The sequence below is a fragment of the Elephas maximus genome, chromosome 25, assembly GCF_024166365.1.
Source record: "Elephas maximus indicus isolate mEleMax1 chromosome 25, mEleMax1 primary haplotype, whole genome shotgun sequence".
NCBI lineage: Eukaryota > Metazoa > Chordata > Mammalia > Proboscidea > Elephantidae > Elephas > Elephas maximus.
Window position 1 is genome coordinate 8,737,632 of NC_064843.1, and position 25,441 is coordinate 8,763,072.

Below are 25,441 nucleotides of genomic sequence, written 5' to 3' on the forward strand. Positions count from 1 at the left end.
GATCGAGAGCGTTTTCTCAAGTATCTCTTAGCTGCCTGAATATCTTCTTTAGTGAAGTGCGTGTTCGTATCCTTTGCCCACTTTTTGATTGGTTTCTTTGTCTTTTCGTGGTTGAGGTTTACCAGAATCATATAGATTTTAGAGATCAGGCGCTGGTCGGAGATGTCATAGCAGAAAATTCTTTCCCAATCTCTAGGTGGTCTTTTGACTCTTTTGGTGAAGTCTTCAGATGAGCATAGGTGTTTGATTTTTAGGAGCTCCCAGTTATCTGGTTTCTCTTCGTCATTCTTGGTCATGTTTTATATTCTGTTTCTACCTTGTATTAGGGCTCCTAAGGTTGCCCCTATTTTTCCCTCCACGATCTTTATGGCTTTAGTCTTTATGTTTCAGACTTTGATCCGCTTGGAGTTAGGTTTTGTGCTTGGTGTGAGGTATGGGCCCTGTTTCATTTTTTTTCAAATGGATATCCAGTGATGCCAGCAGCATTTGTTCAAAAGACTGTCTTTTCCCCAATTAACTGACACCGGGCCTTCGTCAAATATCAGCGGCTCGTATGTGGATGGATTTCTATCTGGGTTCTCAATTGTGTTCCATGGGTCTATGTGCCTGTTGTTGTACCAGTACCAGGCTCTTTCGACTACTGTGGCTGTACAATATGTTCTAAAATCAGGTAGAGTGAGGCCTCCCACTTTCTTCTTCCTTTTCAGTAATGCTTTACTTCTCCGGGGCTTCTTTCCCTGCCATAGGAAGTTGCTGATATGTTTCTCCATCACATTAAAAAATGTCCCTGGAATTTGGATCGCAAGTGCACTGTAGGTAGAGATGGCTTTGGTAGAATAGACATTTTTACTCTGTTAAGTTTTCCTATCCACGAGCAAGTTATCTTTTTCCACTTATGTAGGTCCTTTTTAGTTTCTTGCACTAGTTCTTTGTAGTTTGCTTTAAATAGATCTTTTACAGCTTGGTAAGACTTATTCCTAAGTCTTTTGTCTTCTTGGTGGCTTCTGTGAATGGTATTGATTTGGAGATTTCCTCTTCGATGTTCTTTTTGTTGATGTAGAGGAACCCAAGTGATTTCTCTATGTTTATCTTATACCCTGCGACGCTACAAAACTCTTCTGTTAGTTTCAGTAGTTTTCTGGAGGATTCCTTAGGGTTTTCTGTGTAGAAGATCATGTCATCTGCAAAGAGACGTAATTTTACTTCCTCCTTGCCAATCCGGATTCCCTTTATTTCGTTGTCTAGCCTAATTGCTTTGGCTAGGACCTCTGGCCCAATGTTGGATAAGAGTGGTGATAAAGGGCATCCTTGTCTGGTTCCCGTTCTCAAGGGAAATGCTTTCAGGCTCTCTCCGTTTAGGGTGCTGTTGCCCGTCGGCTCTGTATACATGCCCTTTATTCTGTTGAGGAATTTTCCTTCAATTCCTATTTGGCTGAGAGTTGTGATCGTGAATGGGTGTTGGCCTTTGTCAAATGCCTCTTCTGAATCAATGGATACGATCCTGTGGTTTTTGTCTTTTGTTTTATTTAGACGGTGGATTACATTAATGGTATTTCTAATATTAAAGGAGCCTCGCATACCTGGTAGAAATCCCACTTGGTCATGGTGGATTATTTCTTTGCTATGTTGTTGAATTCTAATGGCTAGCATTTTGTTGAGGATTTTGGCGTCTTTGTTCATGAGGGATATATTCCGTGAGTTTTTAAAAAATATTTATTGTGCTTTAAGTGAAAATGTACAGATCAAGTCAATCTGTCACACATAAGCTTTTCTACACCTTACTCCATATTCCCACTTACTCTCCCCCAAAAGAGTTCGCCCGCTCCCTCCTTTGAGTCTCTCCTTTCGTAAAGATTTTGCCAGTTTCTAACCCTCTCTACCCTCCTAGCTCCCCTCCAGACAGGAGATTCCAACACAGTCTCAAGTGTCCACCTGATACAAGTAGCTTCCTCTTCGTCAGCATCTCTCTCCAACCCATTGTCCAGAACTTTCCGTGTCTGATGAGCTGTCTTGGGGAATGGTTCCTGTCCTAGGCCATCAGAAGGTTTGGGGAACACGACCGCCGGGATTCTTCTAGTCTCAGTGCGACCATTAAGTCTGGTCGTTTTGTGAGAAATTGGGGTCTGCATCCCACTGTTCTCCTGCTCCCTCAGGGATTCTCTGTTGTGCTCCCTGTCAGGGCAGTCATGGGTTGTGGCCGGGTACGCTCTAGTTCTTCTAGTCTCAGGATGATGGAAGTCTCTGGTTCATGTGGCCCTTTGTGTCTCTTGGGCTCAGAGTTGTCGTGTGACCTTTGTGTCCTTCATTCTCCTTTGATCCAGGTGAGTTGAGACCAATTCACGCATCTCAGATGGCCGCTTATTAGCATTTAAGACCCCTGACGCCACACTTCAAAGCGGGATGCAGAATGTTTTCCGAATAGAATGATTTTGCCAATTGACTTCGAAGTCCCCTTAAGCCATAGTCCCCAAAGCCCTCCCTTGCTCCGCTGACCTGTGAAGCATGTAGTTTATCCCGGAAACCTCTTTGCTTTTGGTCCAGTCCAGTTGAGCTGACCTTCCGTGTATTGAGCGCTGTCCTTCCCTTCACCTAAAGTCCTTCTTTTCTACTAACTAATCGCTAAATAACCCTCTCCCAGCCTCCCTCCCTCCCCGCCTTGTAAGCACAAAAGTATGTGTTCTTCTCAGTTCATTCTATTTCTCAAGATCTTATAATAGTGGTCGTATACCATATTTGTCCTTTTGCCTCTGACTAATTTCACTCAGCATAATGCCGTCCAGGTTCCTCCATGTTATGAAATGTTTCACAGACTCGTCACTGTTCTTTATCGATGCGTGGTATTCCATTGTGTGAATATACCATAGTTTATTTAACCAGTCCTCCGTTGATGGACAACTTGGTTGCTTCCAGCTTTTTGCTATTGTAACGTGAGCTGCAAGAAAGATGCGTATGCATATATCTGTTCGTGCGAAGGCTCTTATTTCTCTCGGGTATATTCCGAGGAGTGGGATTTCTGGGTTGTATTTTGAACTTTTGAAGAAAAGGCCAGATAGATTTCCAGAGTGGTTGTACCATGTGACATTCCCAGCAGCAGCGTGTTAGAGTTCCAATCTCTCGCAGCCTCTCCCACATTGATTATTTTGTGTTTTTTGGAGTAACGCCAGCCTTGTTGGAGTGAGATGGAATCTCTTTGTAGTTTTAATTTGCATTTCTCTAATGGCTAATGATCGAGAGCGTTTTCTCAAGTATCTCTTAGCTGCCTGAATATCTTCTTTAGTGAAGTGCGTGTTCGTATCCTTTGCCCACTTTTTGATTGGTTTCTTTGTCTTTTCGTGGTTGAGGTTTACCAGAATCATATAGATTTTAGAGATCAGGCGCTGGTCGGAGATGTCATAGCAGAAAATTCTTTCCCAATCTCTAGGTGGTCTTTTGACTCTTTTGGTGAAGTCTTCAGATGAGCATAGGTGTTTGATTTTTAGGAGCTCCCAGTTATCTGGTTTCTCTTCGTCATTCTTGGTAATGTTTTATATTCTGTTTCTGCCTTGTATTAGGGCTCCTAAGGTTGCCCCTATTTTTCCTTCCACGATCTTTATGGCTTTAGTCTTTATGTTTCAGACTTTGATCCGCTTGGAGTTAGGTTTTGTGCTTGGTGTGAGGTATGGGCCCTGTTTCATTTTTTTTGCTAATGGATATCCAGTGATGCCAGCAGCATTTGTTCAAAAGACTGTCTTTTCCCCAATTAACTGACACCGGGCCTTCGTCAAATATCAGCGGCTCGTATGTGGATGGATTTCTATCTGGGTTCTCAATTGTGTTCCATGGGTCTATGTGCCTGTTGTTGTACCAGTACCAGGCTCTTTCGACTACTGTGGCTGTACAATATGTTCTAAAATCAGGTAGAGTGAGGCCTCCCACTTTCTTCTTCCTTTTCAGTAATGCTTTACTTCTCCGGGGCTTCTTTCCCTGCCATAGGAAGTTGCTGATATGTTTCTCCATCACATTAAAAAATGTCCCTGGAATTTGGATCACAAGTGCACTGTAGGTAGAGATGGCTTTGGTAGAATAGACATTTTTACTCTGTTAAGTCTTCCTATCCACGAGCAAGTTATCTTTTTCCACTTATGTAGGTCCTTTTTAGTTTCTTGCACTAGTTCTTTGTAGTTTGCTTTAAATAGATCTTTTACAGCTTGGTAAGACTTATTCCTAAGTCTTTTGTTTTCTTGGTGGCTTCTGTGAATGGTATTGATTTGGAGATTTCCTCTTCGATGTTCTTTTTGTTGATGTAGAGGAACCCAAGTGATTTCTCTATGTTTATCTTATACCCTGCGACGCTACAAAACTCTTCTGTTAGTTTCAGTAGTTTTCTGGAGGATTCCTTAGGGTTTTCTGTGTAGAAGATCATGTCATCTGCAAAGAGACGTAATTTTACTTCCTCCTTGCCAATCCGGATTCCCTTTATTTCTTTGTCTAGCCTAATTGCTCTGGCTAGGACCTCTGGCCCAATGTTGAATAAGAGTGGTGATAAAGGGCATCCTTGTCTGGTTCCCGTTCTCAAGGGAAATGCTTTCAGGCTCTCTCCGTTTAGGGTGCTGTTGCCCGTCGGCTCTGTATACATGCCCTTTATTCTGTTGAGGAATTTTCCTTCAATTCCTATTTGGCTGAGAGTTGTGATCGTGAATGGGTGTTGGCCTTTGTCAAATGCCTCTTCTGAATCAATGGATACGATCCTGTGGTTTTTGTCTTTTGTTTTATTTAGACGGTGGATTACATTAATGGTATTTCTAATATTAAAGGAGCCTCGCATACCTGGTAGAAATCCCACTTGGTCATGGTGGATTATTTCTTTGCTGAATGTTGTTGAATTCTAATGGCTAGCATTTTGTTGAGGATTTTGGCGTCTTTGTTCATGAGGGATATATTCCGTGAGTTTTTAAAAACTATTTATTGTGCTTTAAGTGAAAATGTACAAATCAAGTCAATCTGTCACACATAAGCTTTTCTACACCTTACTCCATATTCCCACTTACTCTCCCCCAAAAGAGTTCGCCTGCTCCCTCCTTTGAGTCTCTCCTTTCGTAAAGATTTTGCCAGTTTCTAACCCTCTCTACCCTCCTAGCTCCCCTCCAGACGGGAGATTCCAACACAGTCTCAAGTGTCCACCTGATACAAGTAACTTCCTCTTCGTCAGCATCTCTCTCCAACCCATTGTCCAGTCCTTTCCGTGTCTGATGAGTTGTCTTGGGGAATGGTTCCTGTCCTAGGCCATCAGAAGGTTTGGGGAACACGACCGCCGGGATTCTTCTAGTCTCAGTGCGACCATGAAGTCTGGTCGTTTTGTGAGAAATTGGGGTCTGCATCCCACTGTTCTCCTGCTCCCTCAGGGATTCTCTGTTGTGCTCCCTGTCAGGGCAGTCATGGGTTGTGGCTGGGTACGCTCTAGTTCTTCTAGTCTCAGGATGATGGAAGTCTCTGGTTCATGTGGCCCTTTGTGTCTCTTGGGCTCAGAGTTGTCGTGGGACCTTTGAGTCCTTCATTCTCCTTTGATCCAGGTGAGTTGAGACCAATTCATGCATCTCAGATGGCCGCTTATTAGCATTTAAGACCCCTGACGCCACACTTCAAAGCGGGATGCAGAATGTTTTCAGAATAGAATGATTTTGCCAATTGACTTCGAAGTCCCCTTAAGCCATAGTCCCCAAAGCCCTCCCTTGCTCCGCTGACCTGTGAAGCATGTAGTTTATCCCGGAAACCTCTTTGCTTTTGGTCCAGTCCAGTTGAGCTGACCTTCCGTGTATTGAGCGCTGTCCTTCCCTTCACCTAAAGTCCTTCTTTTCTACTAACTAATCGCTAAATAACCCTCTCCCAGCCTCCCTCCCTCCCCGCCTTGTAAGCACAAAAGTATGTGTTCTTCTCAGTTCATACTATTTCTCAAGATCTTATAATAGTGGTCGTATACAATATTTGTCCTTTTGCCTCTGACTAATTTCACTCAGCATAATGCCGTCCAGGTTCCTCCATGTTATGAAATGTTTCACAGACTCGTCACTGTTCTTTATCGATGCGTGGTATTCCATTGTGTGAATATACCATAGTTTATTTAACCAGTCCTCCGTTGATGGACAACTTGGTTGCTTCCAGCTTTTTGCTATTGTAACGTGAGCTGCAAGAAAGATGCGTATGCATATATCTGTTCGTGCGAAGGCTCTTATTTCTCTAGGGTGTATTCCGAGGAGTGGGATTTCTGGGTTGTATTTTGAACTTTTGAAGAAAAGGCCAGATAGATTTCCAGAGTGGTTGTACCATGTGACATTCCCAGCAGCAGCCTATTAGAGTTCCAATCTCTCGCAGCCTCTCCCACATTGATTATTTTGTGTTTTTTGGAGTAACGCCAGCCTTGTTGGAGTGAGATGGAATCTCTTTGGAGTTTTAATTTGCATTTCTCTAATGGCTAATGATCGAGAGCGTTTTCTCAAGTATCTCTTAGCTGCCTGAATATCTTCTTTAGTGAAGTGCGTGTTCGTATCCTTTGCCCACTTTTTGATTGGTTTCTTTGTCTTTTCGTGGTTGAGGTTTACCAGAATCATATAGATTTTAGAGATCAGGCGCTGGTCGGAGATGTCATAGCAGAAAATTCTTTCCCAATCTCTAGGTGGTCTTTTGACTCTTTTGGTGAAGTCTTCAGATGAGCATAGGTGTTTGATTTTTAGGAGCTCCCAGTTATCTGGTTTCTCTTCGTCATTCTTGGTCATGTTTTATATTCTGTTTCTACCTTGTATTAGGGCTCCTAAGGTTGCCCCTATTTTTCCCTCCACGATCTTTATGGCTTTAGTCTTTATGTTTCAGACTTTGATCCGCTTGGAGTTAGGTTTTGTGCTTGGTGTGAGGTATGGGCCCTGTTTCATTTTTTTTCAAATGGATATCCAGTGATGCCAGCAGCATTTGTTCAAAAGACTGTCTTTTCCCCAATTAACTGACACCGGGCCTTCGTCAAATATCAGCGGCTCGTATGTGGATGGATTTCTATCTGGGTTCTCAATTGTGTTCCATGGGTCTATGTGCCTGTTGTTGTACCAGTACCAGGCTCTTTCGACTACTGTGGCTGTACAATATGTTCTAAAATCAGGTAGAGTGAGGCCTCCCACTTTCTTCTTCCTTTTCAGTAATGCTTTACTTCTCCGGGGCTTCTTTCCCTGCCATAGGAAGTTGCTGATATGTTTCTCCATCACATTAAAAAATGTCCCTGGAATTTGGATCGCAAGTGCACTGTAGGTAGAGATGGCTTTGGTAGAATAGACATTTTTACTCTGTTAAGTTTTCCTATCCACGAGCAAGTTATCTTTTTCCACTTATGTAGGTCCTTTTTAGTTTCTTGCACTAGTTCTTTGTAGTTTGCTTTAAATAGATCTTTTACAGCTTGGTAAGACTTATTCCTAAGTCTTTTGTCTTCTTGGTGGCTTCTGTGAATGGTATTGATTTGGAGATTTCCTCTTCGATGTTCTTTTTGTTGATGTAGAGGAACCCAAGTGATTTCTCTATGTTTATCTTATACCCTGCGACGCTACAAAACTCTTCTGTTAGTTTCAGTAGTTTTCTGGAGGATTCCTTAGGGTTTTCTGTGTAGAAGATCATGTCATCTGCAAAGAGACGTAATTTTACTTCCTCCTTGCCAATCCGGATTCCCTTTATTTCGTTGTCTAGCCTAATTGCTTTGGCTAGGACCTCTGGCCCAATGTTGGATAAGAGTGGTGATAAAGGGCATCCTTGTCTGGTTCCCGTTCTCAAGGGAAATGCTTTCAGGCTCTCTCCGTTTAGGGTGCTGTTGCCCGTCGGCTCTGTATACATGCCCTTTATTCTGTTGAGGAATTTTCCTTCAATTCCTATTTGGCTGAGAGTTGTGATCGTGAATGGGTGTTGGCCTTTGTCAAATGCCTCTTCTGAATCAATGGATACGATCCTGTGGTTTTTGTCTTTTGTTTTATTTAGACGGTGGATTACATTAATGGTATTTCTAATATTAAAGGAGCCTCGCATACCTGGTAGAAATCCCACTTGGTCATGGTGGATTATTTCTTTGCTATGTTGTTGAATTCTAATGGCTAGCATTTTGTTGAGGATTTTGGCGTCTTTGTTCATGAGGGATATATTCCGTGAGTTTTTAAAAAATATTTATTGTGCTTTAAGTGAAAATGTACAGATCAAGTCAATCTGTCACACATAAGCTTTTCTACACCTTACTCCATATTCCCACTTACTCTCCCCCAAAAGAGTTCGCCCGCTCCCTCCTTTGAGTCTCTCCTTTCGTAAAGATTTTGCCAGTTTCTAACCCTCTCTACCCTCCTAGCTCCCCTCCAGACAGGAGATTCCAACACAGTCTCAAGTGTCCACCTGATACAAGTAGCTTCCTCTTCGTCAGCATCTCTCTCCAACCCATTGTCCAGAACTTTCCGTGTCTGATGAGCTGTCTTGGGGAATGGTTCCTGTCCTAGGCCATCAGAAGGTTTGGGGAACACGACCGCCGGGATTCTTCTAGTCTCAGTGCGACCATTAAGTCTGGTCGTTTTGTGAGAAATTGGGGTCTGCATCCCACTGTTCTCCTGCTCCCTCAGGGATTCTCTGTTGTGCTCCCTGTCAGGGCAGTCATGGGTTGTGGCCGGGTACGCTCTAGTTCTTCTAGTCTCAGGATGATGGAAGTCTCTGGTTCATGTGGCCCTTTGTGTCTCTTGGGCTCAGAGTTGTCGTGTGACCTTTGTGTCCTTCATTCTCCTTTGATCCAGGTGAGTTGAGACCAATTCACGCATCTCAGATGGCCGCTTATTAGCATTTAAGACCCCTGACGCCACACTTCAAAGCGGGATGCAGAATGTTTTCCGAATAGAATGATTTTGCCAATTGACTTCGAAGTCCCCTTAAGCCATAGTCCCCAAAGCCCTCCCTTGCTCCGCTGACCTGTGAAGCATGTAGTTTATCCCGGAAACCTCTTTGCTTTTGGTCCAGTCCAGTTGAGCTGACCTTCCGTGTATTGAGCGCTGTCCTTCCCTTCACCTAAAGTCCTTCTTTTCTACTAACTAATCGCTAAATAACCCTCTCCCAGCCTCCCTCCCTCCCCGCCTTGTAAGCACAAAAGTATGTGTTCTTCTCAGTTCATTCTATTTCTCAAGATCTTATAATAGTGGTCGTATACCATATTTGTCCTTTTGCCTCTGACTAATTTCACTCAGCATAATGCCGTCCAGGTTCCTCCATGTTATGAAATGTTTCACAGACTCGTCACTGTTCTTTATCGATGCGTGGTATTCCATTGTGTGAATATACCATAGTTTATTTAACCAGTCCTCCGTTGATGGACAACTTGGTTGCTTCCAGCTTTTTGCTATTGTAACGTGAGCTGCAAGAAAGATGCGTATGCATATATCTGTTCGTGCGAAGGCTCTTATTTCTCTCGGGTATATTCCGAGGAGTGGGATTTCTGGGTTGTATTTTGAACTTTTGAAGAAAAGGCCAGATAGATTTCCAGAGTGGTTGTACCATGTGACATTCCCAGCAGCAGCGTGTTAGAGTTCCAATCTCTCGCAGCCTCTCCCACATTGATTATTTTGTGTTTTTTGGAGTAACGCCAGCCTTGTTGGAGTGAGATGGAATCTCTTTGTAGTTTTAATTTGCATTTCTCTAATGGCTAATGATCGAGAGCGTTTTCTCAAGTATCTCTTAGCTGCCTGAATATCTTCTTTAGTGAAGTGCGTGTTCGTATCCTTTGCCCACTTTTTGATTGGTTTCTTTGTCTTTTCGTGGTTGAGGTTTACCAGAATCATATAGATTTTAGAGATCAGGCGCTGGTCGGAGATGTCATAGCAGAAAATTCTTTCCCAATCTCTAGGTGGTCTTTTGACTCTTTTGGTGAAGTCTTCAGATGAGCATAGGTGTTTGATTTTTAGGAGCTCCCAGTTATCTGGTTTCTCTTCGTCATTCTTGGTAATGTTTTATATTCTGTTTCTGCCTTGTATTAGGGCTCCTAAGGTTGCCCCTATTTTTCCTTCCACGATCTTTATGGCTTTAGTCTTTATGTTTCAGACTTTGATCCGCTTGGAGTTAGGTTTTGTGCTTGGTGTGAGGTATGGGCCCTGTTTCATTTTTTTTGCAAATGGATATCCAGTGATGCCAGCAGCATTTGTTCAAAAGACTGTCTTTTCCCCAATTAACTGACACCGGGCCTTCGTCAAATATCAGCGGCTCGTATGTGGATGGATTTCTATCTGGGTTCTCAATTGTGTTCCATGGGTCTATGTGCCTGTTGTTGTACCAGTACCAGGCTCTTTCGACTACTGTGGCTGTACAATATGTTCTAAAATCAGGTAGAGTGAGGCCTCCCACTTTCTTCTTCCTTTTCAGTAATGCTTTACTTATCCAGGGCTTCTTTCCCTGCCATAGGAAGTTGCTGATATGTTTCTCCATCACATTAAAAAATGTCCCTGGAATTTGGATCGCAAGTGCACTGTAGGTAGAGATGGCTTTGGTAGAATAGACATTTTTACTCTGTTAAGTCTTCCTACCCATGAGCAAGGTATCTTTTTCCACTTATGTAGGTCCTTTTTAGTTTCTTGCACTAGTTCTTTGTAGTTTGCTTTAAATAGGTCTTTTACAGCTTTGGTAAGACTTATTCCTAAGTCTTTTGTCTTCTTGGTGGCTTCTGTGAATGGTATTGATTTTGGAGATTTCCTCTTCGATGTTCTTTTTGTTGATGTAGAGGAACCCAAGTGATTTCTCTATGTTTATCTTATACCCCGCGACTCTACAAAACTCTTCTGTTAGTTTCAGTAGTTTTCTGGAGGATTCCTTAGGGTTTTCTGTGTAGAAGATCATGTCATCTGCAAAGAGACGTAATTTTACTTCCTCCTTGCCAATCCGGATTCCCTTTATTTCGTTGTCTAGCCTAATTGCTCTGGCTAGGACCCCTGGCACAATGTTGAATAAGAGTGGTGATAAAGGGCATCCTTGTCTGGTTCCCGTTCTCAAGGGAAATGCTTTCAGGCTCTCTCCGTTTAGGGTGCTGTTGCCCGTCGGCTCTGTATACATGCCCTTTATTCTGTTGAGGAATTTTCCTTCAATTCCTATTTGGCTGAGAGTTGTGATCGTGAATGGGTGTTGGACTTTGTCAAATGCCTTTTCTGAATCAATGGATACGATCCTGTGGTTTTTGTCTTTTGTTTTATTTAGACGGTGGATTACATTAATGGTATTTCTAATAGTAAAGGAGCCTTGCATACCTGGTAGAAATCCCACTTGGTCATGGTGGATTATTTCTTTGCTATGTTGTTGAATTCTAATGGCTAGCATTTTGTTGAGGATTTTGGCGTCTTTGTTCATGAGGGATATATTCCGTGAGTTTTTAAAAAATATTTATTGTGCTTTAAGTGAAAATGTACAGATCAAGTCAATCTGTCACACATAAGCTTTTCTACACCTTACTCCATATTCCCACTTACTCTCCCCCAAAAGAGTTCGCCCGCTCCCTCCTTTGAGTCTCTCCTTTCGTAAAGATTTTGCCAGTTTCTAACCCTCTCTACCCTCCTAGCTCCCCTCCAGACAGGAGATTCCAACACAGTCTCAAGTGTCCACCTGATACAAGTAGCTTCCTCTTCGTCAGCATCTCTCTCCAACCCATTGTCCAGTCGTTTCCGTGTCTGATGAGTTGTCTTCGGGAATGCTTCCTGTCCTAGGCCATCAGAAGGTTTGGGGAACACGACCACCGGGATTCTTCTAGTCTCAGTCCGACCATTAAGTCTGGTCGTTTTGTGAGAAACTGGGGTCTGCATCCCACTGTTCTCCTGCTCCCTCAGGGATTCTCTGTTGTGCTCCCTGTCAGGGCAGTCATGGGTTGTGGCTGCGTACGCTCTAGTTCTTCTAGTCTCAGGATGATGGAAGTCTCTGGTTCATGTGGCCCTTTGTGTCTCTTGGGCTCAGAGTTGTCGTGTGACCTTTGTGTCCTTCATTCTCCTTTGATCCAGGTGAGTTGAGACCAATTCACGCATCTCAGATGGCCGCTTATTAGCATTTAAGACCCCTGACGCCACACTTCAAAGCGGGATGCAGAATGTTTTCCGAATAGAATGATTTTGCCAATTGACTTCGAAGTCCCCTTAAGCCATAGTCCCCAAAGCCCTCCCTTGCTCCGCTGACCTGTGAAGCATGTAGTTTATCCCGGAAACCTCTTTGCTTTTGGTCCAGTCCAGTTGAGCTGACCTTCCGTGTATTGAGCGCTGTCCTTCCCTTCACCTAAAGTCCTTCTTTTCTACTAACTAATCGCTAAATAACCCTCTCCCAGCCTCCCTCCCTCCCCGCCTTGTAAGCACAAAAGTATGTGTTCTTCTCAGTTCATTCTATTTCTCAAGATCTTATAATAGTGGTCGTATACCATATTTGTCCTTTTGCCTCTGACTAATTTCACTCAGCATAATGCCATCCAGGTTCCTCCATGTTATGAAATGTTTCACAGACTCGTCACTGTTCTTTATCGATGCGTGGTATTCCATTGTGTGAATATACCATAGTTTATTTAACCAGTCCTCCGTTGATGGACAACTTGGTTGCTTCCAGCTTTTTGCTATTGTAACGTGAGCTGCAAGAAAGATGAGTATGCATATATCTGTTCGTGCGAAGGCTCTTATTTCTCTCGGGTATATTCCGAGGAGTGGGATTTCTGGGTTGTATTTTGAACTTTTGAAGAAAAGGCCAGATAGATTTCCAGAGTGGTTGTACCATGTGACATTCCCAGCAGCAGCGTGTTAGAGTTCCAATCTCTCGCAGCCTCTCCCACATTGATTATTTTGTGTTTTTTGGAGTAACGCCAGCCTTGTTGGAGTGAGATGGAATCTGTTTGTAGTTTTAATTTGCATTTCTCTAATGGCTAATGATCGAGAGCGTTCTCTCAAGTATCTCTTAGCTGCCTGAATATCTTCTTTAGTGAAGTGCATGTTCATATCCTTTGCCCACTTTTTGATTGGTTTCTTTGTCTTTTCTTGGTTGAGGTTGAACAGAATCATGTAGATTTTAGAGATCAGGCGCTGGTCGGAGATGTCATAGCAGAAAATTCTTTCCCAATCTCTAGGTGGTCTTTTGACTCTTTTGGTGAAGTCTTCAGATGAGCATAGGTGTTTGATTTTTAGGAGCTCCCAGTTATCTGGTTTCTCTTCGTCATTCTTGGTAATGTTTTATATTCTGTTTCTGCCTTGTATTAGGGCTCCTAAGGTTGCCCCTATTTTTCCTTCCACGATCTTTATGGCTTTAGTCTTTATGTTTCAGACTTTGATCCGCTTGGAGTTAGGTTTTGTGCTTGGTGTGAGGTATGGGCCCTGTTTCATTTTTTTTGCTAATGGATATCCAGTGATGCCAGCAGCATTTGTTCAAAAGACTGTCTTTTCCCCAATTAACTGACACCGGGCCTTCGTCAAATATCAGCGGCTCGTATGTGGATGGATTTCTATCTGGGTTCTCAATTGTGTTCCATGGGTCTATGTGCCTGTTGTTGTACCAGTACCAGGCTCTTTCGACTACTGTGGCTGTACAATATGTTCTAAAATCAGGTAGAGTGAGGCCTCCCACTTTCTTCTTCCTTTTCAGTAATGCTTTACTTATCCAGGGCTTCTTTCCCTGCCATAGGAAGTTGCTGATATGTTTCTCCATCACATTAAAAAATGTCCCTGGAATTTGGATCGCAAGTGCACTGTAGGTAGAGATGGCTTTGGTAGAATAGACATTTTTACTCTGTTAAGTCTTCCTACCCATGAGCAAGGTATCTTTTTCCACTTATGTAGGTCCTTTTTAGTTTCTTGCACTAGTTCTTTGTAGTTTGCTTTAAATAGGTCTTTTACAGCTTTGGTAAGACTTATTCCTAAGTCTTTTGTCTTCTTGGTGGCTTCTGTGAATGGTATTGATTTTGGAGATTTCCTCTTCGATGTTCTTTTTGTTGATGTAGAGGAACCCAAGTGATTTCTCTATGTTTATCTTATACCCCGCGACTCTACAAAACTCTTCTGTTAGTTTCAGTAGTTTTCTGGAGGATTCCTTAGGGTTTTCTGTGTAGAAGATCATGTCATCTGCAAAGAGACGTAATTTTACTTCCTCCTTGCCAATCCGGATTCCCTTTATTTCGTTGTCTAGCCTAATTGCTCTGGCTAGGACCCCTGGCACAATGTTGAATAAGAGTGGTGATAAAGGGCATCCTTGTCTGGTTCCCGTTCTCAAGGGAAATGCTTTCAGGCTCTCTCCGTTTAGGGTGCTGTTGCCCGTCGGCTCTGTATACATGCCCTTTATTCTGTTGAGGAATTTTCCTTCAATTCCTATTTGGCTGAGAGTTGTGATCGTGAATGGGTGTTGGACTTTGTCAAATGCCTTTTCTGAATCAATGGATACGATCCTGTGGTTTTTGTCTTTTGTTTTATTTAGACGGTGGATTACATTAATGGTATTTCTAATAGTAAAGGAGCCTTGCATACCTGGTAGAAATCCCACTTGGTCATGGTGGATTATTTCTTTGCTATGTTGTTGAATTCTAATGGCTAGCATTTTGTTGAGGATTTTGGCGTCTTTGTTCATGAGGGATATATTCCGTGAGTTTTTAAAAAATATTTATTGTGCTTTAAGTGAAAATGTACAGATCAAGTCAATCTGTCACACATAAGCTTTTCTACACCTTACTCCATATTCCCACTTACTCTCCCCCAAAAGAGTTCGCCCGCTCCCTCCTTTGAGTCTCTCCTTTCGTAAAGATTTTGCCAGTTTCTAACCCTCTCTACCCTCCTAGCTCCCCTCCAGACAGGAGATTCCAACACAGTCTCAAGTGTCCACCTGATACAAGTAGCTTCCTCTTCGTCAGCATCTCTCTCCAACCCATTGTCCAGTCGTTTCCGTGTCTGATGAGTTGTCTTCGGGAATGCTTCCTGTCCTAGGCCATCAGAAGGTTTGGGGAACACGACCACCGGGATTCTTCTAGTCTCAGTCCGACCATTAAGTCTGGTCGTTTTGTGAGAAACTGGGGTCTGCATCCCACTGTTCTCCTGCTCCCTCAGGGATTCTCTGTTGTGCTCCCTGTCAGGGCAGTCATGGGTTGTGGCTGCGTACGCTCTAGTTCTTCTAGTCTCAGGATGATGGAAGTCTCTGGTTCATGTGGCCCTTTGTGTCTCTTGGGCTCAGAGTTGTCGTGTGACCTTTGTGTCCTTCATTCTCCTTTGATCCAGGTGAGTTGAGACCAATTCACGCATCTCAGATGGCCGCTTATTAGCATTTAAGACCCCTGACGCCACACTTCAAAGCGGGATGCAGAATGTTTTCCGAATAGAATGATTTTGCCAATTGACTTCGAAGTCCCCTTAAGCCATAGTCCCCAAAGCCCTCCCTTGCTCCGCTGACCTGTGAAGCATGTAGTTTATCCCGGAAACCTCTTTGCTTTTGGTCCAGTCCAGTTGAGCTGACCTTCCGTGTATTGAGCGCTGTCCTTCCCTTCACCTAAAGTCCTTCTTTTCTACTAACTAATCGCTAAATAACCCTCTCCCAGCCTCCCTCCCTCCCCGCCTTGTAAGCACAAAAGTATGTGTTCTTCTCAGTTCATTCTATTTCTCAAGATCTTATAATAGTGGTCGTATACCATATTTGTCCTTTTGCCTCTGACTAATTTCACTCAGCATAATGCCATCCAGGTTCCTCCATGTTATGAAATGTTTCACAGACTCGTCACTGTTCTTTATCGATGCGTGGTATTCCATTGTGTGAATATACCATAGTTTATTTAACCAGTCCTCCGTTGATGGACAACTTGGTTGCTTCCAGCTTTTTGCTATTGTAACGTGAGCTGCAAGAAAGATGAGTATGCATATATCTGTTCGTGCGAAGGCTCTTATTTCTCTCGGGTATATTCCGAGGAGTGGGATTTCTGGGTTGTATTTTGAACTTTTGAAGAAAAGGCCAGATAGATTTCCAGAGTGGTTGTACCATGTGACATTCCCAGCAGCAGCGTGTTAGAGTTCCAATCTCTCGCAGCCTCTCCCACATTGATTATTTTGTGTTTTTTGGAGTAACGCCAGCCTTGTTGGAGTGAGATGGAATCTCTTTGTAGTTTTAATTTGCATTTCTCTAATGGCTAATGATCGAGAGCGTTCTCTCAAGTATCTCTTAGCTGCCTGAATATCTTCTTTAGTGAAGTGCATGTTCATATCCTTTGCCCACTTTTTGATTGGTTTCTTTGTCTTTTCTTGGTTGAGGTTGAACAGAATCATGTAGATTTTAGAGATCAGGCGCTGGTCGGAGATGTCATAGCAGAAAATTCTTTCCCAATCTCTAGGTGGTCTTTTGACTCTTTTGGTGAAGTCTTCAGATGAGCATAGGTGTTTGATTTTTAGGAGCTCCCAGTTATCTGGTTTCTCTTCGTCATTTTTGGTAATGTTTTATATTCTGTTTCTGCCTTATATTAGGGCTCCTAAGGTTGCCCCCATTTTTTCTTCCACGATCCTTATGGCTTTAGTCTTTATGTTTCAGACTTTGATCCGCTTGGAGTTAGGTTTTGTGCTTGGTGTGAGGTATGGGCCCTGTTTCATTTTTTTTGCAAATGGATATCCAGTGATGCCAGCAGCATTTGTTCAAAAGACTGTCTTTTCCCCAATTAACTGACACCGGGCCTTCGTCAAATATCAGCGGCTCGTATGTGGATGGATTTCTATCTGGGTTCTCAATTGTGTTCCATGGGTCTATGTGCCTGTTGTTGTACCAGTACCAGGCCGTTTCGACTACTGTGGCTTACAATATGTTCTAAAATCAGGTAGAGTGAGGCCTCCCACTTTCTTCTTCCTTTTCAGTAATGCTTTACTTATCCAGGGCTTCTTTCCCTGCCATAGGAAGTTGCTGATATGTTTCTCCATCACATTAAAAAATGTCCCTGGAATTTGGATCGCAAGTGCACTGTAGGTAGAGATGGCTTTGGTAGAATAGACATTTTTACTCTGTTAAGTCTTCCTACCCATGAGCAAGGTATCTTTTTCCACTTATGTAGGTCCTTTTTAGTTTCTTGCACTAGTTCTTTGTAGTTTGCTTTAAATAGGTCTTTTACAGCTTTGGTAAGACTTATTCCTAAGTCTTTTGTCTTCTTGGTGGCTTCTGTGAATGGTATTGATTTGGAGATTTCCTCTTCGATGTTCTTTTTGTTGATGTAGAGGAACCCAAGTGATTTCTCTATGTTTATCTTATACCCTGTGACTCTACAAAACTCTTCTGTTAGTTTCAGTAGTTTTCTGGAGGATTCCTTAGGGTTTTCTGTGTATAAGATCATGTCATCTGCAAAGAGACGTAATTTTACTTCCTCTTTGCCAATCCGGATTCCCTTTATTTCTTTGTCTAGCCTAATTGCTCTGGCTAGGACCTCTGGCCCAATGTTGAACAAGAGTGGTGATAAAGGGCATCCTTGTCTGGTTCCCGTTCTCAAGGGAAATGCTTTCAGGCTCTCTCCGTTTAGGGTGCTGTTGCCCGTCGGCTCTGTATACATGCCCTTTATTCTGTTGAGGAATTTTCCTTCAATTCCTATTTGGCTGAGAGTTGTGATCGTGAATGGGTGTTGGACTTTGTCAAATGCCTTTTCTGAATCAATGGATACGATCCTGTGGTTTTTGTCTTTTGTTTTATTTAGACGGTGGATTACATTAATGGTATTTCTAATATTAAAGGAGCCTTGCATACCTGGTAGAAATCCCACTTGGTCATGGTGGATTATTTCTTTGCTATGTTGTTGAATTCTAATGGCTAGCATTTTGTTGAGGATTTTGGCGTCTTTGTTCATGAGGGATATATTCTGTGAGTTTTTAAAAAATATTTATTGTGCTTTAGGTGAAAATGTACAAATCAAGTCAATCTGTCACACATAAGCTTTTCTACACCTTACTCCATATTCCCACTTACTCTCCCCCAAAAGAGTTCGCCCGCTCCCTCCTTTGAGTCTCTCCTTTCGTAAAGATTTTGCCAGTTTCTAACCCTCTCTACCCTCCTAGCTCCCCTCCAGACAGGAGATTCCAACACAGTCTCAAGTGTCCACCTGATACAAGTAGCTTCCTCTTCGTCAGCATCTCTCTCCAACCCATTGTCCAGTCCTTTCCGTGTCTGATGAGTTGTCTTCGGGAATGCTTCCTGTCCTAGGCCATCAGAAGGTTTGGGGAACACGACCACCGGGATTCTTCTAGTCTCAGTCCGACCATTAAGTCTGGTCGTTTTGTGAGAAATTGGGGTCTGCATCCCACTGTTCTCCTGCTCCCTCAGGGATTCTCTGTTGTGCTCCCTGTCAGGGCAGTCATGGGTTGTGGCCGGGTACACTCTAGTTCTTCTAGTCTCAGGATGATGGAAGTCTCTGGTTCATGTGGCCCTTTGTGTCTCTTGGGCTCAGAGTTGTCGTGTGACCTTTGTGTCCTTCATTCTCCTTTGATCCAGGTGAGTTGAGACCAATTCATGCATCTCAGATGGCCGCTTATTAGCATTTAAGACCCCTGACGCCACACTTCAAAGCGGGATGCAGAATGTTTTCAGAATAGAATGATTTTGCCAATTGACTTCGAAGTCCCCTTAAGCCATAGTCCCCAAAGCCCTCCCTTGCTCCGCTGACCTGTGAAGCATGTAGTTTATCCCGGAAACCTCTTTGCTTTTGGTCCAGTCCAGTTGAGCTGACCTTCCGTGTATTGAGCGCTGTCCTTCCCTTCACCTAAAGTCCTTCTTTTCTACTAACTAATCGCTAAATAACCCTCTCCCAGCCTCCCTCCCTCCCCACCTTGTAAGCACAAAAGTATGTGTTCTTCTCAGTTCATACTATTTCTCAAGATCTTATAATAGTGGTCGTATACAATATTTGTCCTTTTGCCTCTGACTAATTTCACTCAGCATAATGCCGTCCAGGTTCCTCCATGTTATGAAATGTTTCACAGACTCGTCACTGTTCTTTATCGATGCGTGGTATTCCATTGTGTGAATATACCATAGTTTATTTAACCAGTCCTCCGTTGATGGACAACTTGGTTGCTTCCAGCTTTTTGCTATTGTAACGTGAGCTGCAAGAAAGATGCGTATGCATATATCTGTTCGTGCGAAGGCTCTTATTTCTCTCGGGTATATTCCGAGGAGTGGGATTTCTGGGTTGTATTTTGAACTTTTGAAGAAAAGGCCAGATAGATTTCCAGAGTGGTTGTACCATGTGACATTCCCAGCAGCGGCGTATTAGAGTTCCAATCTCTCGCAGCCTCTCCCACATTGATTATTTTGTGTTTTTTGGAGTAACGCCAGCCTTGTTGGAGTGAGATGGAATCTCTTTGTAGTTTCAATTTGCATTTCTCTAATGGCTAATGATCGAGAGCGTTTTCTCAAGTATCTCTTAGCTGCCTGAATATCTTCTTTAGTGAAGTGCGTGTTGGTATCCTTTGCCCACTTTTTGATTGGTTTCTTTGTCTTTTCGTGGTTGAGGTTTACCAGAATCATATAGATTTTAGAGATCAGGCGCTGGTCGGAGATGTCATAGCAGAAAATTCTTTCCCAATCTCTAGGTGGTCTTTTGACTCTTTTGGTGAAGTCTTCAGATGAGCATAGGTGTTTGATTTTTAGGAGCTCCCAGTTATCTGGTTTCTCTTCGTCATTTTTGGTAATGTTTTATATTCTGTTTCTGCCTTGTATTAGGGCTCCTAAGGTTGCCCCCATTTTTTCTTCCACGATCCTTATGGCTTTAGTCTTTATGTTTCAGACTTTGATCCGCTTGGAGTTAGGTTTTGTGCTTGGTGTGAGGTATGGGCCCTGTTTCATTTTTTTTGCAAATGGATATCCAGTGATGCCAGCAGCATTTGTTCAAAAGACTGTCTTTTCCCCAATTAACTGACACCGGGCCTTCGTCAAATATCAGCGGCTCGTATGTGGATGGATTTCTATCTGGGTTCTCAATTGTGTTCCATGGGTCTATGTGCCTGTTGTTGTACCAGTACCAGGCTCTTTCGACTACTGTGGCTGTACAATATGTTCTAAAATCAGGTAGAGTGAGGCCTCCCACTTTCTTCTTCCTTTTCAGTAATGCTTTACTTATCCAGGGCTTCTTTCCCTGCCATAGGAAGTTGCTGATATGTTTCTCCATCACATTAAAAAATGTCCCTGGAATTTGGATCGCAAGTGCACTGTAGGTAGAGATGGCTTTTGTAGAGTAGACATTTTTACTCTGTTAAGTCTTCCTACCCATGAGCAAGGTATCTTTTTCCACTTATGTAGGTCCTTTTTAGTTTCTTGCACTAGTTCTTTGTAGTTTGCTTTAAATAGGTCTTTTACAGCTTTGGTAAGACTTATTCCTAAGTCTTTTGTCTTCTTGGTGGCTTCTGTGAATGGTATTGATTTTGGAGATTTCCTCTTCGATGTTCTTTTTGTTGATGTAGAGGAACCCAGGTGATTTCTCTATGTTTATCTTATACCCTGCGACTCTACAAAACTCTTCTGTTAGTTTCAGTAGTTTTCTGGAGGATTCCTTAGGGTTTTCTGTGTAGAAGATCATGTCATCTGCAAAGAGACGTAATTTTACTTCCTCCTTGCCAATCCGGATTCCCTTTATTTCTTTGTCTAGCCTAATTGCTCTGGCTAGGACCCCTGGCACAATGTTGAATAAGAGTGGTGATAAAGGGCATCCTTGTCTGGTTCCCGTTCTCAAGGGAAATGCTTTCAGGCTCTCTCCGTTTAGGGTGCTGTTGCCCGTCGGCTCTGTATACATGCCCTTTATTCTGTTGAGGAATTTTCCTTCAATTCCTATTTGGCTGAGAGTTGTGATCGTGAATGGGTGTTGGACTTTGTCAAATGCCTTTTCTGAATCAATGGATACGATCCTGTGGTTTTTGTCTTTTGTTTTATTTAGACGGTGGATTACATTAATGGTATTTCTAATATTAAAGGAGCCTTGCATACCTGGTAGAAATCCCACTTGGTCATGGTGGATTATTTCTTTGCTATGTTGTTGAATTCTAATGGCTAGCATTTTGTTGAGGATTTTGGCGTCTTTGTTCATGAGGGATATATTCCGTGAGTTTTTAAAAAATATTTATTGTGCTTTAAGTGAAAATGTACAGATCAAGTCAATCTGTCACACATAAGCTTTTCTACACCTTACTCCATATTCCCACTTACTCTCCCCCAAAAGAGTTCGCCCGCTCCCTCCTTTGAGTCTCTCCTTTCGTAAAGATTTTGCCAGTTTCTAACCCTCTCTACCCTCCTAGCTCCCCACCAGACAGGAGATTCCAACACAGTCTCAAGTGTCCACCTGATACAAGTAGCTTCCTCTTCATCAGCATCTCTCTCCAACCCATTGTCCAGTCCTTTCCGTGTCTGATGAGTTGTCTTGGGAAATGGTTCCTGTCCTAGGCCATCAGAAGGTTTGGGGAACACGACCGCCGGGATTCTTCTAGTCTCAGTCCGACCATTAAGTCTGGTCGTTTTGTGAGAAATTGGGGTCTGCATCCCACTGTTCTCCTGCTCCCTCAGGGATTCTCTGTTGTGCTCCCTGTCAGGGCAGTCATGGGTTGTGGCCGGGTACGCTGTAGTTCTTCTAGTCTCAGGATGATGGAAGTCTCTGGTTCATGTGGCCCTTTGTGTCTCTTGGGCTCAGAGTTGTCGTGTGACCTTTGTGTCCTTCATTCTCCTTTGATCCAGGTGAGTTGAGACCAATTCACGCATCTCAGATGGCCGCTTATTAGCATTTAAGACCCCTGACGCCACACTTCAAAGCGGGATGCAGAATGTTTTCCGAATAGAATGATTTTGCCAATTGACTTCGAAGTCCCCTTAAGCCATAGTCCCCAAAGCCCTCCCTTGCTCCGCTGACCTGTGAAGCATGTAGTTTATCCCGGAAACCTCTTTGCTTTTGGTCCAGTCCAGTTGAGCTGACCTTCCGTGTATTGAGCGCTGTCCTTCCCTTCACCTAAAGTCCTTCTTTTCTACTAACTAATCGCTAAATAACCCTCTCCCAGCCTCCCTCCCTCCCCGCCTTGTAAGCACAAAAGTATGTGTTCTTCTCAGTTCATTCTATTTCTCAAGATCTTATAATAGTGGTCGTATACCATATTTGTCCTTTTGCCTCTGACTAATTTCACTCAGCATAATGCCGTCCAGGTTCCTCCATGTTATGAAATGTTTCACAGACTCGTCACTGTTCTTTATCGATGCGTGGTATTCCATTGTGTGAATATACCATAGTTTATTTAACCAGTCCTCCGTTGATGGGCAACTTGGTTGCTTCCAGCTTTTTGCTATTGTAACGTGAGCTGCAAGAAAGATGCGTATGCATATATCTGTTCGTGCGAAGGCTCTTATTTCTCTCGGGTATATTCCGAGGAGTGGGATTTCTGGGTTGTATTTTGAACTTTTGAAGAAAAGGCCAGATAGATTTCCAGAGTGGTTGTACCATGTGACATTCCCAGCAGCAGCGTGTTAGAGTTCCAATCTCTCGCAGCCTCTCCCACATTGATTATTTTGTGTTTTTTGGAGTAACGCCAGCCTTGTTGGAGTGAGATGGAATCTCTTTGTAGTTTTAATTTGCATTTCTCTAATGGCTAATGATCGAGAGCGTTTTCTCAAGTATCTCTTAGCTGCCTGAATATCTTCTTTAGTGAAGTGCATGTTCATATCCTTTGCCCACTTTTTGATTGGTTTCTTTGTCTTTTCTTGGTTGAGGTTGAACAGAATCATGTAGATTTTAGAGATCAGGCGCTGGTCGGAGATGTCATAGCAGAAAATTCTTTCCCAATCTCTAGGTGGTCTTTTGACTCTTTTGGTGAAGTCTTCAGATGAGCATAGGTGTTTGATTTTTAGGAGCTCCCAGTTATCTGGTTTCTCTTCGTCATTCTTGGTAATGTTTTATATTCTGTTTCTGCCTTGTATTAGGGCTCCTAAGGTTGCCCCCATTTTTTCTTCCACGATCCTTATGGCTTTAGTCTTTATGTTTCAGACTTTGATCCGCTTGGAGTTAGGTTTTGTGCTTGGTGTGAGGTATGGGCCCTGTTTCATTTTTTTTTGCAAATGGATATCCAGTGATGCCAGCAGCATTTGTTCAAAAGACTGTCTTTTCCCCAATTAACTGACACCGGGCCTTCGTCAAATATCAGCGGCTCGTATGTGGATGGATTTCTATCTGGGTTCTCAATTGTGTTCCATGGGTCTATGTGCCTGTTGTTGTACAAGTACCAGGCTCTTTCGACTACTGTGGCTGTACAATATGTTCTAAAATCAGGTAGAGTGAGGCCTCCCACTTTCTTCTTCCTTTTCAGTAATGCTTTAATTATCCAGGGCTTCTTTCCCTGCCATAGGAAGTTGCTGATATGTTTCTCCATCACATTAAAAAATGTCCCTGGAATTTGGATCGCAAGTGCACTGTAGGTAGAGATGGCTTTGGTAGAGTAGACATTTTTACTCTGTTAAGTCTTCCTACCCATGAGCAAGGTATCTTTTTCCACTTATGTAGGTCCTTTTTAGTTTCTTGCACTAGTTCTTTGTAGTTTGCTTTAAATAGGTCTTTTACAGCTTTGGTAAGACTTATTCCTAAGTCTTTTGTCTTCTTGGTGGCTTCTGTGAATGGTATTGATTTTGGAGATTTCCTCTTCGATGTTCTTTTTGTTGATGTAGAGGAACCCAAGTGATTTCTCTATGTTTATCTTATACCCTGCGACTCTACAAAACTCTTCTGTTAGTTTCAGTAGTTTTCTGGAGGATTCCTTAGGGTTTTCTGTGTAGAAGATCATGTCATCTGCAAAGAGACGTAATTTTACTTCCTCCTTGCCAATCCGGATTCCCTTTATTTCTTTGTCTAGCCTAATTGCTCTGGCTAGGACCTCTGGCCCAATGTTGAATAAGAGTGGTGATAAAGGGCATCCTTGTCTGGTTCCCGTTCTCAAGGGAAATGCTTTCAGGCTCTCTCCGTTTAGGGTGCTGTTGCCCGTCGGCTCTGTATACATGCCCTTTATTCTGTTGAGGCATTTTCCTTCAATTCCTATTTGGCTGAGAGTTGTGATCGTGAATGGGTGTTGGACTTTGTCAAATGCCTTTTCTGAATCAATGGATACGATCCTGTGGTTTTTGTCTTTTGTTTTATTTAGACGGTGGATTACATTAATGGTATTTCTAATATTAAAGGAGCCTTGCATACCTGGTAGAAATCCCACTTGGTCATGGTGGATTATTTCTTTGCTATGTTGTTGAATTCTAATGGCTAGCATTTTGTTGAGGATTTTGGCGTCTTTGTTCATGAGGGATATATTCCGTGAGTTTTTAAAAAATATTTATTGTGCTTTAAGTGAAAATGTACAGATCAAGTCAATCTGTCACACATAAGCTTTTCTACACCTTACTCCATATTCCCACTTACTCTCCCCCAAAAGAGTTCGCCCGCTCCCTCCTTTGAGTCTCTCCTTTCGTAAAGATTTTGCCAGTTTCTAACCCTCTCTACCCTCCTAGCTCCCCTCCAGACAGGAGATTCCAACACAGTCTCAAGTGTCCACCTGATACAAGTAGCTTCCTCTTCGTCAGCATCTCTCTCCAACCCATTGTCCAGAACTTTCCGTGTCTGATGAGTTGTCTTGGGGAATGGTTCCTGTCCTAGGCCATCAGAAGGTTTGGGGAACACGACCGCCGGGATTCTTCTAGTCTCAGTGCGACCATTAAGTCTGGTCGTTTTGTGAGAAATTGGGGTCTGCATCCCACTGTTCTCCTGCTCCCTCAGGGATTCTCTGTTGTGCTCCCTGTCAGGGCAGTCATGGGTTGTGGCCGGGTACGCTCTAGTTCTTCTAGTCTCAGGATGATGGAAGTCTCTGGTTCATGTGGCCCTTTGTGTCTCTTGGGCTCAGAGTTGTCGTGTGACCTTTGTGTCCTTCATTCTCCTTTGATCCAGGTGAGTTGAGACCAATTCACGCATCTCAGATGGCCGCTTATTAGCATTTAAGACCCCTGACGCCACACTTCAAAGCGGGATGCAGAATGTTTTCCGAATAGAATGATTTTGCCAATTGACTTCGAAGTCCCCTTAAGCCATAGTCCCCAAAGCCCTCCCTTGCTCCGCTGACCTGTGAAGCATGTAGTTTATCCCGGAAACCTCTTTGCTTTTGGTCCAGTCCAGTTGAGCTGACCTTCCGTGTATTGAGCGCTGTCCTTCCCTTCACCTAAAGTCCTTCTTTTCTACTAACTAATCGCTAAATAACCCTCTCCCAGCCTCCCTCCCTCCCCGCCTTGTAAGCACAAAAGTATGTGTTCTTCTCAGTTCATTCTATTTCTCAAGATCTTATAATAGTGGTCGTATACCATATTTGTCCTTTTGCCTCTGACTAATTTCACTCAGCATAATGCCATCCAGGTTCCTCCATGTTATGAAATGTTTCACAGACTCGTCACTGTTCTTTATCGATGCGTGGTATTCCATTGT